The sequence below is a fragment of the Vicia villosa genome, linkage group LG5 (genome assembly GCF_029867415.1).
Source record: "Vicia villosa cultivar HV-30 ecotype Madison, WI linkage group LG5, Vvil1.0, whole genome shotgun sequence".
In the NCBI taxonomy this organism is placed as follows: Eukaryota; Viridiplantae; Streptophyta; class Magnoliopsida; order Fabales; family Fabaceae; genus Vicia; species Vicia villosa.
In genome coordinates, this window is record NC_081184.1 from 14,575,639 (window position 1) to 14,590,886 (window position 15,248).

A 15,248-nucleotide genomic window follows, 5' to 3' on the forward strand; every position below is an offset into this window, starting at 1 on the left:
TTAACTTGTAAAGTATGTATTTCTTTTGATCTTTTGTTGTATGGACTTGGTTGATGATTAATATATGTTGAGTATCTTGTTATTCATATTCTATATGTTGTTTTGAATCACTATTGAGAGATATGTTTCAAATCTTGACCTAAAAGATATTCATCTATTAATAAACAAACTTTAGAGATATATTTGTGAGTTGATAACCACATGTATCAAGCTTTAAAGATTATTATGTTGATTATTGGCATGAGAGGTCATTTAATGGTTAATATGATAATATTCATGATATTTAATTAGAGATAAATGGTATCAAGAGGATACGTGGCTATATTGATCATTAATAAGTTCATACGCATGATTAATCGAGTATATATGAAACAAGTTAACAAAAACTAATCTTGACATGCTTTCTCAAATCTTTTAAAACTCTATTTTTGCATAGTTGTTTACTTTTCATGCAAGCTATCCTTTATGTCACCAAACCCTTTCATAACCTTTCTCTCATAACATATATCAATGTAGAACGACGGTAATATCGCACTAATGCTTGTGGAAATGATAAAGGAAATACTTACCCTTTTAACAGCGCATCTTGGAATTATACCTCAGTTTTATTTTAGTTGAGGTGAAATTTTGTTTCATGAAATGTATTATTTGTAGTAATGGCAAGGACAAGAAATTATCTTAATCCTTCTGTTGTTGCAAGCAAATCTTATGGTACATGCAGCCATCGACTTGCTGAAAAGCGTCTACAACGTGATACATCAACATAACTCAAAATTCATGGTTGATAGAACACTCATGATTGAAGAAAACCTTCAATATGCCTCGTGAAGGGAAAACATAGTATGGGAGGAAGCCTCCAAAAACAATTAGGTCATCACACAATAGTCAGTACCCGTTGGTACAACTACACCACGCAGAGAGATCATGAGGTCGCCTCCTTGTAACTAGCACCAAAGACATGGAACACCCCACCTGATTCTAATATAAAAGTGATGGTCATATTTCTCTTGAGGTTTAGATTCTCTTGAGGTTTAGAATCTTCTTTATTCATTGACACATCATTCTTAAAGAATTTGAAACACATGACACAAACGCTCTGGCTTCATAGTGAAATAATAACTCGTTTTCTATTTGCATTCTCAATAGCAGAATCTCGGGCCTCTAAAGAAACCTTCAAAGCTGCAAACTTACGACAGAACCAAAGATCCAAAAAAACATGTTAGCATGTAAATAACAGGCTAGATTACTACCACACTCAAGGGACGATGAATTACAAGCCCTTCGCACTAACCCTGACAAGAGTCGCGACGATGTCGTTTAAAACCCTTCATACTGGGAGTATAGATTTGTGGAACACCTTCACTGCTTAATTTATCTCCTGAAAGTGTCAACTGACAACTATGGTCATACTCAGTAAGGTCACTTTGAAAAAGAAGGAAACCTTGTGTTAGTATATTTATTGTTTAATGAAAAGTGCGTGTAGTAGTAGAATACACATATGTGTTGAATGCAGTATAGGGCAAGCAACAAAAGATTTGGAAATATTGATCCAGGAATGTATCGTGTCCACAGAGATTAATGCTACTAAATTGTTGTTCGACGGATTCTTAGTTTTTGAGTTTGGGTTCAATGGGTTTAGACAGTAAAAACTGAAAAGTAATTATGAACATAAAAAGAATTCATTCTTCAAATAGAAGAAACTATCAAGTATTGCATATAATCTACTCTTCACAAACTTAAACTTATTGACCGAATATACTCAACTTGTAACCTATCAATATTACCACATGTCAACAACACAACCCACAACATTATGTAAGTGACGATCTCTCAGACACCTAAACAACACATGAGAAATCCGAGCTTCCCGTAAATGTCGATCTCTCAGACAAACACGACCACTCAGACGCATTAAGCACTGACACTAAGTGATTATCAACCTAATCCATATCTGCAATTAAGTTAATAGAAAATAATCCTAGATAAGCATTAGATCCCTACATCTCTATAGCAACTGAAACACATAGCCACAAAGCAACAATCTAAGACAATAATCCATAAAAATATGAAAGCAGGCTTTATATAACATAATAGTCAACAAATATACATGAGATCAAAGTATATATATACAAAACCCAAGAATGAAACCACAAAGAGAAGAAAAGAAGAAAAACCCAAAAATCTCACGGTTTGTCGGCTCCGATTGATGAAGGATTCAATCCCGGGTCATCCATTTGACAGCTCCAATGTGTTTTATAGCATTTTTTCACTCAAAAAATGCTATTGGATGGAGTGGAGCTCTAAAATATCCAACCATGACCTAAAAAAATCTATTTCCCCCTATTTATACAATTTTTACTCTGGTACAGCGCGCGTCGCGCGCAGAAGCTCGCGTCGCGCGAAACCTGCTGTCATGAAAAAAACAGCTTATAGTAAAAATGACGTAACTTGAGAACCGTAACTCCGATTTGCGCCCGGTTCGAAGCGTTGGGAAGCTTATTAAATTTCCCATCTAACAATGACAACATATTAACCAAATTGGTTATTTATTATTCTTTGGTTTTGAGCTTTATTCGCCGAATGAATTGATTCCGCCGCTCGAAATTGCGCGTTTGAAGCCGTGTCTTCGCCATGTTATTGCTCATGCTCCAAATACGCCTCATTACCTAAAAAATGAATAGAAAACTATAAAAAGTATAAAAGTATATGAAAATACATCTATTCACAAAGTATACGTATTTATACACAAAAATGGGGTATTATTCGAACGGTATTAACAAAAAGTATCGATAAGTGCCACTATTTACAAACACAAAATAACTACATTTTGGCACTTAACAACTCTCCCCAACTTGAATTTGTTTGTCCTCAAACAAGGCCAAACACTCAAAGAATCAAAAGTAAAAATCCAAAAAATCAAGAATCAACACAGTTTAGAAAACGAAATAATTGCACAATTCAAACAAAAAACATACAAACAAAGTAAAAACTTACCACAATCATACAACGACGCATGAAAATGAAACCAATCATAAGTACAATAATCATACAAAACATTCTAAACAAAAACAAGCTCAATAATGAATCACGCCTAGCAAAAACTCATCGGTAGATGAAAAACACCGAAAGGTGAGGACTTTGAACACTCATCCAACAATCTTGCAAACAAAAGAAAAAATTATGCGTTCATCTAAAAATAGTATTGAAAATGCAACGACACGAATCACAAGGGCTTTCAAGGTTGTAATGTGGCTCGGTTAACAAACAAGTGATAAGTCTTAAAGCTAATCGAAACAAAAACTTGCCTAAACCTAAGGGAGTAATTACTTCCACAAAGTTTCAAACAATACAATTCCAATCCAACTTTCTTCTTCATCACAAGTTTCACACCAAACACAAAACTTATTAGCAAACTCTTATTCATACTCTTTTTGTTATTTTCTTTTTCAAACTTTTTCTCTTTTTTCTTTCTTTTTCACATTTTCTTTCTTTCTTTATCTTTTCTATCCGCAACCTCATACCAATCACAATATAAATAGGCAAACATCCTCTCCCCAACTTGAATACAACTATCATCATAATAAGAATACTCCCTACTTTCTAAGGCAAGGCAAAAATTCAAACTATAAATCATAATTGAAGGTTCAAGAAAATAAAGAATCAACATCCATACACAAATGAAAACCAAACACTCATAAACAAGCATTTAGCAAAAACAACATGGACATTGACAAAAAGGCTCAAAAGGGATACTAATGATCACACACTCACAAGGTGAATTGAATATTTGGCTATGGTAGTTGTGCTCAAAATCAAACAAGTGCCTTGATCACTTTCGTGCATTCACAAAATCAATACAAACGAAAGATTAAACATAATAATATCCAGTTAAAACAAGAAATGTCGGTTGTCGCACGCTCGTGAAAAATGAACAGAGTCGCCACTAATATATTTATCCCATAAGGGAAAGGAATATCAGAAAACCTAACAAAGGGTAAGAACAAGGTCTTGCGACCAGAGAATCAAGGTACGGGAGTCGGTTACGCAAGGGGAAGGTATTAGCACCCCTCACGCCCATTGTACTCGATGGTATCCACCTATGTTTGTTTCTATCTAAAGGGTGTGTACTATGTCTATGTCTATATGCGAATGAATGCAGAATGTAGGGAAAAGAAATAATTGTACTCGCACGGGCCCTACCCCGCTGCCTACGTATCCTTTTCAGGAATCAAAGTTACCGTAGCTCGGCTCACATGTTTCTGTTTGTTTTTGTTTTTTTTAGTTGGGCGGAGTTAACGTTCGCGCTCTTGCATAAGGGACGACCTACGATGCGATCGAGCGGAAATAACAGTGCCCTTAGGTGCCAACGAGGCAAAAGAAAAAGAAAGGATTTGGTTTGTGTCTTTTAGGGTAGATGAGTGATGAACAGTTCCCAATACCGGGCCACTCACCACCTTCTCTACTTTGTTTTGAATTTGAACCATTATTAGGCGTTTTAAGTGTTTTTGGTTGTGTATTTTTTAAGGGGAATTTGTTTGAGATTTAAATCACATAAAAGTGTATAACGGTAGAGAAACAGATTAGAGAATGAATCCCACTCATTTCTCTTCCGTTATATAGTGATCGAGAAATAGATTAGGGAATGAATCCCACTCATTTCTCTCCCACTAAGTGATTGAGAAACAGATTAGGGAATAAATCTCACTCATTTCTCTCTCACTATTAGTAACGTGTGATTCGCATCTTTTATTTATTAAGTATTTTAAAAGTTGAAAAACAAAAAAATTGAGAATGAGGAGACTAACCTAATTACGTCTAGCCTAATGATTGTTATTGTTTATGTACAAATCTAGCCTAAAGTTAACATGGAATCGATCCTAAAAGGAGCATTAAAATGGTATTAACAAAGATGGGCCAAAAATATGGCCAAAAACAAATAACAAAATCACACAACAAATATACACCAAATAGCATGGAAATGATACAAAAACATAAAGGAAACGATTCAAATGTTAGTGCAAAATTAAACTAAAAATACTACTATTTTTTATGGCATTTTTATGAAGGAGAAATGAACTTCTAAATCAAGCAAAAAGAGACTAAAACAATAAGCCTAAAACTAATATTTTTTACGAACATTTTTTATGTCAAAATTAGTATCAAATCCTAAAAAATGATAGTAGAGAAATTAGCATTTTATAACCTAAAAGAAAATAGAAAAAAAGTCTAATTAAACCTAAATTCTAGTAATTAAGAATAGGAACAGTGGGGGTGTCAATTGAAAATGAAGGTGTAATTAGAAAGCTGGGCGCAGGGCCCAGAGAATGGCCCAACAGAATTGTTTTCAGAGTTTCTTTAGCCAAAAAGATAGTATTGGGCTCAGGCAAAAGGGTGTGTGTGATGCAATGTCAGGCCCAGGATTCGTTTTTGTTATAGTCAGATATATTTTTGCAGAATTTAAAATGTGATAAAAAAGAAAATATAGATTAAAAAATTAAAAAAGGAAAAAAACTGAAAAAGGGGATTAGGGTTAAAAACGTTGTGACGCTTAAGCTTTTTCGTTCCAAACTCTCTCCCTCTCGTATCTCTTCCGAAGACAAACGGCGCCGGAGCGCCTCCCTTCTTCTCCGATCAAAAACAAACGCCACCGTGAACCCCGTTCGACCACCATAGCGGCCATCCCTAACGTCTTAATCTCTCTTCTTCTAATTCTAAGAAAAAACCTCTTTGAATCTAAACCGAATCCAAAACCCTAATATCACTCGGAAATAAAATTAGACGAAAAAGATGGGGAAATGGATGCAGAAGCTTGGGGTAAATAATCAGAGGAGAACAATCTACCATACAACATCAATCAAAGGCGTACAAGAAGATGAATGATGGAAGGCGTGAGACTTACCTGCCGGAGAGGCTCCAACGGCCTTCGAACCTTGCCGACGGTGATCAGGAAGCCGGAGACGAGGCTCAAAAGAAACTCAGGTGTGAGGTAAACGCGAAGAGCAGCTAATGAAGCTCTAGTTTCTGGTAATGTCACGTATTCCTCAGCTTCTTGTAATATTTCTTCTTCTATCTTCTTCTCTTTCTCTTTCTGTGCTGTGGCGTTGTCTGTGCGAGAGATTAGAGTAAGGTGCGATAGATGATGAATGTGCAGAGAGAGTGTTGAAGGTTTAGCTCAACCGTTCAGAGCTTCCATTGATGAAGCTCTGACGGTTATGGGTTCCTGAGCTTTAGTGAGTTGAGGAAGATGAAGGTGATGGTGATGGTCGAGAGAGAATCTTTGAGAGAGTGATGAAGTGGATGAAAGGTGATGAAGTGGTGGTGAATGAGCGTGAAAGGTGAAAAATGGTGGAGAGATGGAAATGGCATGAAGAGATGAACAAAATGGTGGGAGGTTCTGTTATATAGATGAGTTGTTTATGAAATCAGTTAGAGGGAAAGAGATTAGGGCCCTTGGATGATGATTTTCGGTTATGAATTGGAGGGTGGATATGAGAGTTAGTTATTTTCTGTTTTGGTTGTTATAGGATAGTTAGAGGTTGTTTGATTTTCTGTTATGGTGGTTAATTCTATTTTGATGGTGTCGCTACCGCGAAAATTAACAGAGTCGCCACTAATATATTCATCCTGAAAAGGAAGGGAATGCCAGCAAACCACAAAACAAAACAACGGTCTCACGACCAGAGAAAAAGGGTAAGGGAGTCGGTTACGCGAGGGGAAGGTGTTAGCACCCCTCGCGCCCATCGTACTCGATGGTATCCACGCTGGTGTCTAAATCTATGGGTGTGTAACAAATCTATGCTAATCTGGACTAAAATGAATGCAGAATGTAGGGAAAAGAAAGGATTATGCTCGCACGGGCCCTACCCCGCTGCCTACGTATCTATTTTGCAGAATCAGAGCTACCGTAGCTCGGCTAACTAATTTCTATTTGTTTTGTATTTTTTAGGTGAACGAGTTACATTCACACTCCGCTGCTCGACCTTTGGAGACTTATGCTGGGAATGGAGCGGAAATAACAAGCTCTTAAGAAAAGAAAATCAAAGAGTGTGGTTTGTGTTTTAAAGAATGCATGAGGAAAGCCTAAGCTAAGGGGGAAAGCTTGCTACCTAATGTTATCATACAAAGGGTACATGTCTAAGCTAAGCTATCAACCTACGAGAAAAGGGGAAGCATACAATAATATCACACAAACGAGCATCCGCTCGTAAAGCAAACAAAACCAACGGTACTGACCGAATGGTAGAAAAGCGGTCCCGCCATAGCCAAGGGGAGCAACTCAACCCAAGTCAACCAAGCATTAGACCTCGCGAAAATGATCGGGCCATAGACAAGAGGGCGGACCCCTCTCAGCAACCAAGCCGTCACGGATCGTAAAGGAAAACAGTGCGTGCGTACACCGAGCGTCAACGTCGAGCGACGCGAGCTATAAGAAAGGCGGGGGTCCGGGTGCATGAACCCTTTTCCTGACATACTCGATAACAAGATCTTGTGCAGGTTCAAAAGCGAGCCACGCGTAGCATGCACATAATGAACGGACTCGATGAGACTAGGCGGGGGTTGATTGCTAACCCTTTCCGCGTGCCTTCCATGAGGACTTAACGGAGTGCCATATAGGACTTATTACACCATGACTCCCTGCCGCAAAGCACAAATATAAACACACCAACAAAAGCAGAGCCTCTTTCGAGGGCTTGGCCAGATGCATGTCTAGGTCCTACTTCTCATGTTAAAGGATGATGCGAGAAAGCGATAAAGTGAGAGAGAAATGAAATGAAACGGAATCAATACCAAACGGATGATGATCCGTAAGCTAAAGCGAAGAGAGCGAGTAAACTAGGATCCCGCGAGCGAGCTAGCAAAGCAAAAGCAAATAGTCAGCACACCGATTAGCCATGAAAGCAAACAAAGGTCGACATGCGCGTCGAGCATAATCACAATACACCCGCAAGAGGAACAAGCAAACCAAACAAGCAGATATAAAGTAATAGAGACGTGTTCTCCAAGATGAGAACACGATGCGAGTGAATGAGATCGTGTCCCGCGAATAGAGCGGAACACTCACGTAACAAGCGTCGACCGGTGACTATCCAAAAGCCTTGCACACTAGCACACAAGTTAGAGATAACAAAACATCGCAATCGGAATTGCGTTATTACAGTCTAATCTAAGAGAAAATGAATAACTAATGCAAGCATGAAATGAACAACAAAATGTCAAGGGGAAAACAAAGATGAATAAACCATAATCAATCAATGCCAATCATCTCACAAGATAGCACGTTTCACAAGCTTTCCAACGATATAAAGAACGCGCAAATCGGAGTTACGAGTCAAAAGATATGAAAGATTGAAGTTAGGAAGTAAAGGAAACAAAAGTAGGTCGACCTACCTTCGACCTAGGTCGACCTAACAGGTCCAGAAACGAAAGAAACAGCTCCAGGTCGACCTAAACTCACCCTGGGTCGACCTAACAGTGCCAGAATAAAAAAATGAAAGTTTTAGGTCGACCTAAACTCACCCTAGGTCGACCTAACAGTGCCAGGATCGAAAATGAAGGTTTTAGGTCGACCTAAACTCATCCTTGGTCGACCTAACAGTGCCAGGATCAAAAATGAAGGTTTTAGGTCGACCTAAACTCATCCTGGGTCGACCTAACAGTGCCAGGATCAAAAATGAAGGTTTTAGGTCGACCTAAACTCATCCTGGGTCGACCTAACAGTGCCGAATGCCAACAATTGAATTTTCTCGCAAGGAAACATGATGCCATTCTTCATGAATGTTCAGCATACAAGCAAATATCAAACATGCAATGCTATGAGTCAAGAGCAAACACATTATTCAGCAAATTGATTGGTCTTTAAGAGCAAAATTAAACATTCCATCGAACAATTAGCACGCAAGCATTGAATCGTAAGCATCGTGATCATATCATCAAGAGTAATCGTTATCAAACCTCAAATGGCATCAATTTAGCGTAGGCATCATGAATTATTATTCCACAATCAATCATCACATGCTAGAACTCAAAATTAAGCACAAATGCTTCACACATTCAAATCATCGAACACTTAGCATGCAATTTCTTGGATCATAAGAAACATGTATGTGGCATCATCAACAATTCAACGATAAATTTCAAATTCAATCAAATAATCAAGATCAACACAAATCAATCAATCAACAAGCAATTATCATCATCAATTATCATAGATCCATCATCCACAATCAAAAATCATCATGACCAATGTCGAATTAAGCAACAAAATCAATGATCTAGCAAGGTTTGTAGTGAATTTACCGGATCGAATGAAGAGAATGTGATCGGATGAACACGAAAGCGAACACGACGCGAACACGAACAAAATCCAAGAGATGTGAGGGAGAGAGTGGCGCGTGAGATCCTTTGATAGGGAGAGAGACGCGCGACACTTCAATCGGAGGAGAAGATCTTGATTTGTGCTTTGATCTTCATTTGCTCTTGAGATTTGATCTTGAATTAATGAAGTTTTTGTGAGTTTTTGTGGTTTTGATCCAAGAAAATTGAGAGAGAATTGAGAGAAAGTGTTTTTGATCTTTTTGGTGAGATTTAAGTTATGAGAGTCCTCCCTTGATTTGTGAAGAGCAAAATGTTTATATATTGTCAACGCGAATTGTCCAAATCGCCCTCGGTGCGTCTTATTTTGGCTCGTTTTTAAGGAAACTTGGTTCGGCTCTCAATTCCGGAACGAAACCAATGCCACTATGAAGATGACCAAATTTGTGATTCGTCACCGCGAGAATCACCTCAATCCGATAAGCGGTGAAGAAAATACGCCCGTTTGAATGACGAGAAACGCCGATTCATCTGATACGACTGTGCAAAATTTTGTGAGTACCGCTCAAAGAAATCGATAAAACCCTACCTTCGGCTCAAAATCTGAACAAGCATGTGTGACGAAGAAATGAAGCTAACGAAATTTCCGAGAGAATGCCGCCGGAATGGACTTCATACGATAAAAATCGAAGGAGTTTTGAATTTTCGAACTCGGTGCGACATACTCGAAAACACACTTTTTACCGGAACAACGCGATGATCCTTAGAATTCTGGGAATTTTACGTGCAGAATTGGCCTTCGGTCCGAACATATGAAATCTTGGTAATGATGGTACGGAGCTCCAGTTAAATTTTCAAGTGAATCCGGCGAGCGGATTAGGAGATATGAATTTTCCGAGGTCCGAAACCCTACATTCAGCACTATTTTTCACTGTGAAATCTCAAATAATTTACAAATTTGACGACCTTCCTCAAAGAATTGGCTTCCGAGTACATTACTGTTGTAATACTTTAGTGAGTCTAAGTATAAATTTACAAATCTCAAATAATTTACAAATTCAACCTCACTACATTACTGTTGTAATACTTTAGTGAGTCTAAGTATAAATCTGTAAGAGAAATATCACAGTTTGTGATTATCGCTTTTAAGAAGCAATTGTAATACTCTTAGAATTTGTTTACATTAAATTGTAAAGGACTAGAGTGATCGGGTTGTGATCAGTATACTCTAGAGAAGTCTTAGAAGATCTCTAAGCAGTTGTTCCTAGAGTGATCAAGTTGTGATCAGAAGACTCTAGAAGACTTAGAAGTTGTCTAAGTGGAAAACCATTGTAATCTCGTGTGATTAGTGGATTAAATCCTCAGTTGAGGTAAATCACCTTGTATAGGGTGGACTGGAGTAGTTTAGTTAACAACGAACCAGGATAAAAATACTTGTGCAAATTATTTTTATCTTACGAGTTTTTGAAACTACACTTATTCAAACCCCCCTTTCTAAGTGTTTTTCTATCCTTCAATTGGCATCAGAGCGCCGGTTCTAAGGTGCAAGCACTTAACCGTGTTTGGAAAAGATTCAGGAAGAGAAAAACGCTTCAGTAAAAGATGGCTGGTGAAATTCCAACAAATACATCTGCATCTACATCTGGCTCTGCTGAGCAATACAACGGTAACAATGGTTATACTAGACCACCAGTATTTGATGGTGAAAACTTTGAATACTGGAAAGATAAACTGGAAAGTTACTTTCTTGGTCTAGATGGTGAATTATGGGATCTTCTGATGGATGGTTACAAACATCCAGTGAAAGCCAGTGGCGTAAGGCTTACAAGGCAAGAAATGGATGATGATCAGAAGAAGCTTTTCAAGGATCATCATAAATGTAGGACTGTTTTGCTGAATGATATCTCTCATGCTGAGTATGAGAAGATATCTAACAGGGAAACTGCCCATGATATATATGAGTCATTGAAAATGACCCATGAGGGAAATGCTCAAGTCAAGGAGACTAAAGCTCTTGCTCTAATCCAGAAATATGAAGCCTTCAAGATGGAGGATGATGAAGATATTGAGAAGATGTTCTCAAGATTTCAAACTCTAACTGCTGGATTGAGAGTTCTGGATAAAGGCTACACCAAGGCTGATCATGTAAAGAAGATCATCAGAAGCTTACCCAGAAGATGGGGTCCAATGGTGACTGCATTCAAGATTGCCAAGAATCTGAATGAAGTTTCGTTGGAAGAGCTTATCAGTGCCTTGAGAAGCCATGAAATAGAGCTGGATGCAAACGAGCCTCAGAAGAAAGGTAAGTCTATTGCATTAAACTCTAATGTTAAAAAATGCACTAACGCTTTTCAGGCTAGAGAAGAAGATCCTGAAGAATCAGAATCTGAAGAAGAAGATGAACTGTCCATGATCTCCAGAAGGGTAAACCAACTCTGGAAGAGCAAGCAAAGGAAGTTCAGAGGCTTCAGAAGTTCAAAGAGATTTGAACGAGGAGAATCTTCCGGTGACAGAAGATCTGACAAGAAGAAGGCTGTCTGCTATGAGTGCAATGAGCCTGGACATTACAAGAACGAGTGTCCAAAACTTCAGAAGGAAAATCCCAAGAAGAAATTTCATAAGAAGAAAGGTCTTATGGCAACATGGGATGATTCAGAATCAGAATCAGACTCTGAAGATGAGCAGGCAAATCTGGCACTAATGGCCACAATGGATGACGGATCAGAATCTACATCAGAATCAGATTCTGAAGAGGTATTTTCTGAACTATCTAGAGAAGAGTTAGTTTCCAGTCTAACAGAACTTCTGGAACTCAAGTCTCAGATTAGTATCAAATACAAGAAGCTGAAAAAGCTATTTGAATTTGAAACTAAGAAGCTTGAAGTGGAGAATTCTGAACTGAAGGAAAAAGTTTTAAATTTATCCAAAAATACTGGATCTCCTTTTGTCTCTGAAAAATCTACTCCAAGTCTGAACAATATTCTGAAAGAATATGACTTAAGTTTCAGAAAGTTTTTATCTAGAAGTATTGGCAGAAGTCAATTTGCTTCTATGATATATGCTGTGTCAGGAAACAAAAGAGCTGGCATTGGTTATGAGGGTGAAATCCCATACATGCTTGAATTTGTGGATGATATGAAAATATCATACAAGCCTCTGTATAACCAATTTAAATTTGGCCACTCCCATGATATTAGGCACACATCACATGCTCAAAGCTTTCACATAACACACACCAAGAAGCATGTGACAAAACCTAAGAAATATCATGGAACTCAGAACATAAACTATCATTCTGTTCCTCCTATTTCATATAATGCTAAACCCAAGTTCAATCAGAACTTGAGGAAAACTAACAAGAAAGGACCCAAGAAGATGTGGGTACCTAAGGAAAAGATTATTCCTATTGCAGATATCCTTGGCTGCAAAGAAGGAAAAGCACAACATGTCATGGTACCTGGACTCTGGATGCTTGCGACACATGACAGGAAGAAGGTCTATGTTCCAAGACCTGGTGCTTAAATCTGCTGGAGAAGTGAAGTTTGGAGGAGATCAGAAGGGCAAAATTATTGGCTCAGGAACTATAAAGTCTGGTAACTCTCCTTCTATTTCTAATGTTCTTCTAGTAGATGGATTAGCTCATAACTTATTGTCCATAAGTCAATTAAGTGACAATAGTTATGACATAATCTTTAATCAAAAGTCTTGCAAGGCTGTAAGTCAGAAGGATGGCTCAATCCTATTTACAGGCAAGAGAAAGAACAACATTTATAAGACAGATCTTCAAGATCTTAAGAATCAGAAGGTGACTTGTCTTATGTTTGTTTCTGAAGAGCAATGGGTCTGGCACAGAAGATTAGGACATGCTAGTTTGAGAAAGATTTCTCAGATTAACAAACTAAATTTTGTCAGAGGACTCCCTAATCTGAAATACAAATCAGATGCTCTTTGTGAAGCATGTCAGAAGGGCAAGTTCTCCAAACCTGCATTCAAGTCTAAGAATGTTGTCTCTTCCTCAAGGCCGTTAGAACTTTTGCACATTGATATATTTGGCCCAGTCAAAACAGCATCTGTCAAAGGGAAGAAATATGGATTAGTCATCGTTGATGATTATAGCCGCTGGACATGGGTAAAGTTCTTGAAACACAAGGATGAGTCTCATTCAGTGTTCTTTGAATTCTGCACTCAGACCCAAACTGAGAAGGAGTGTAAAATCATAAAGGTCAGAAGTGATCATGGTGGTGAATTTGAGAACAAATTCTTTGAGGAGTTCTTCAAAGAAAATGGTATTGCCCATGATTTCTCTTGTCCTAGAACTCCACAACAAAATGGAGTTGTAGAACGAAAGAATAGGACTCTACAAGAAATGGCCAGAACCATGATCAACGAAACCAATATGGCTAAGCACTTCTGGGCAGAAGCAATAAACACTGCATGTTATATTCAGAATAGAATCTCTATAAGACCTATTCTAAATAAGACTCCTTATGAATTGTGGAAGAACACAAAGCCCAACATTTCATATTTTCATCCTTTTGGATGTGTTTGTTTTATTCTGAACACTAAAGATCATCTTGGTAAGTTTGATTCTAAGGCACAAAAGTGTTTCCTTCTTGGATATTCTGAACGCTCTAAAGGCTACAGAGTATACAATACTGAAACATTGGTTGTAGAAGAATCAATCAATATCAGGTTTGATGATAAGCTTGGTCTTGAAAAGCCAAAGCAGTTTGAAAATTTTGCAGATATTGATATTGATATCTCAGAAGTTGAAGAACCAAGAAGAAAAGTTTCAGAAGCTGAAAACCAAAGCAGCAAAGAATCAGAAGATCAAGTTGCTGCATCCTTGGAAAATCTGAGAATTTCTGAAGAACCAACTATCAGAAGATCATCTAGACTCACATCTGCTCACTCAGAAGATGTCATTATTGGAAAGAAAGATGATCCTATCAGAACAAGAGCATTCCTCAAGAACAATGCTGAATGTCAATTAGGTCTGGTTTCTCTGATCGAGCCAACTTCTGTTGATCAAGCTCTAGAAGATACAGACTGGATAATTGCCATGCAAGAAGAGTTAAATCAGTTTACAAGGAATGATGTTTGGGATCTTGTTCCAAGACCTAAAGGATTCAATATTATAGGAACAAAATGGGTTTTCAGAAACAAGCTGAGTGAGAAAGGTGAAGTGGTAAGAAACAAAGCCAGACTGGTGGCTCAGGGTTATAGTCAGCAAGAAGGGATTGACTATACAGAAACCTTTGCACCAGTGGCCAGGTTAGAATCTATTCGTCTATTAATTTCTTTTGCCACTCAACACAACATCACTCTTTATCAGATGGATGTTAAGAGTGCCTTCTTAAATGGTTACATAGATGAAGAAGTTTATGTCCATCAACCTCCTGGTTTTGAAGACTCCATGTCTCCAAATCATGTTTTTAAATTAAAGAAATCATTATACGGATTGAAACAAGCTCCTAGAGCTTGGTATGAACGTTTGAGTTCTTTCCTTCTGGAAAATGGTTTCACTAGAGGAAAAGTGGACACTACTCTCTTCTGTAAAACATTTAAAAAGGATATTTTAATTTGTCAAATATATGTTGATGATATTATCTTTGGAACATCTAATGCTACACTTGGAAAGGAGTTTGCTGAGTCTATGCAGGCTGAGTTTGAGATGAGCATGATGGGTGAACTCAAGTATTTCCTTGGGATTCAAATCAATCAAACATCAGAAGGAACGTATGTTCATCAAACCAAGTATGTGAAAGAACTTCTGAAGAAGTTTAATCTTTCTGACTGCAAAGAAGCCAAAACTCCTATGCATCCAACATGCATACTAGGTAAGGATGAGGTAAGTAAGAAGGTAGATCAGAAGTTGTACAGAGGTATGATTGGATCTCTTCTATATTTAACTGCTTCTAGACCTGACATTCTGT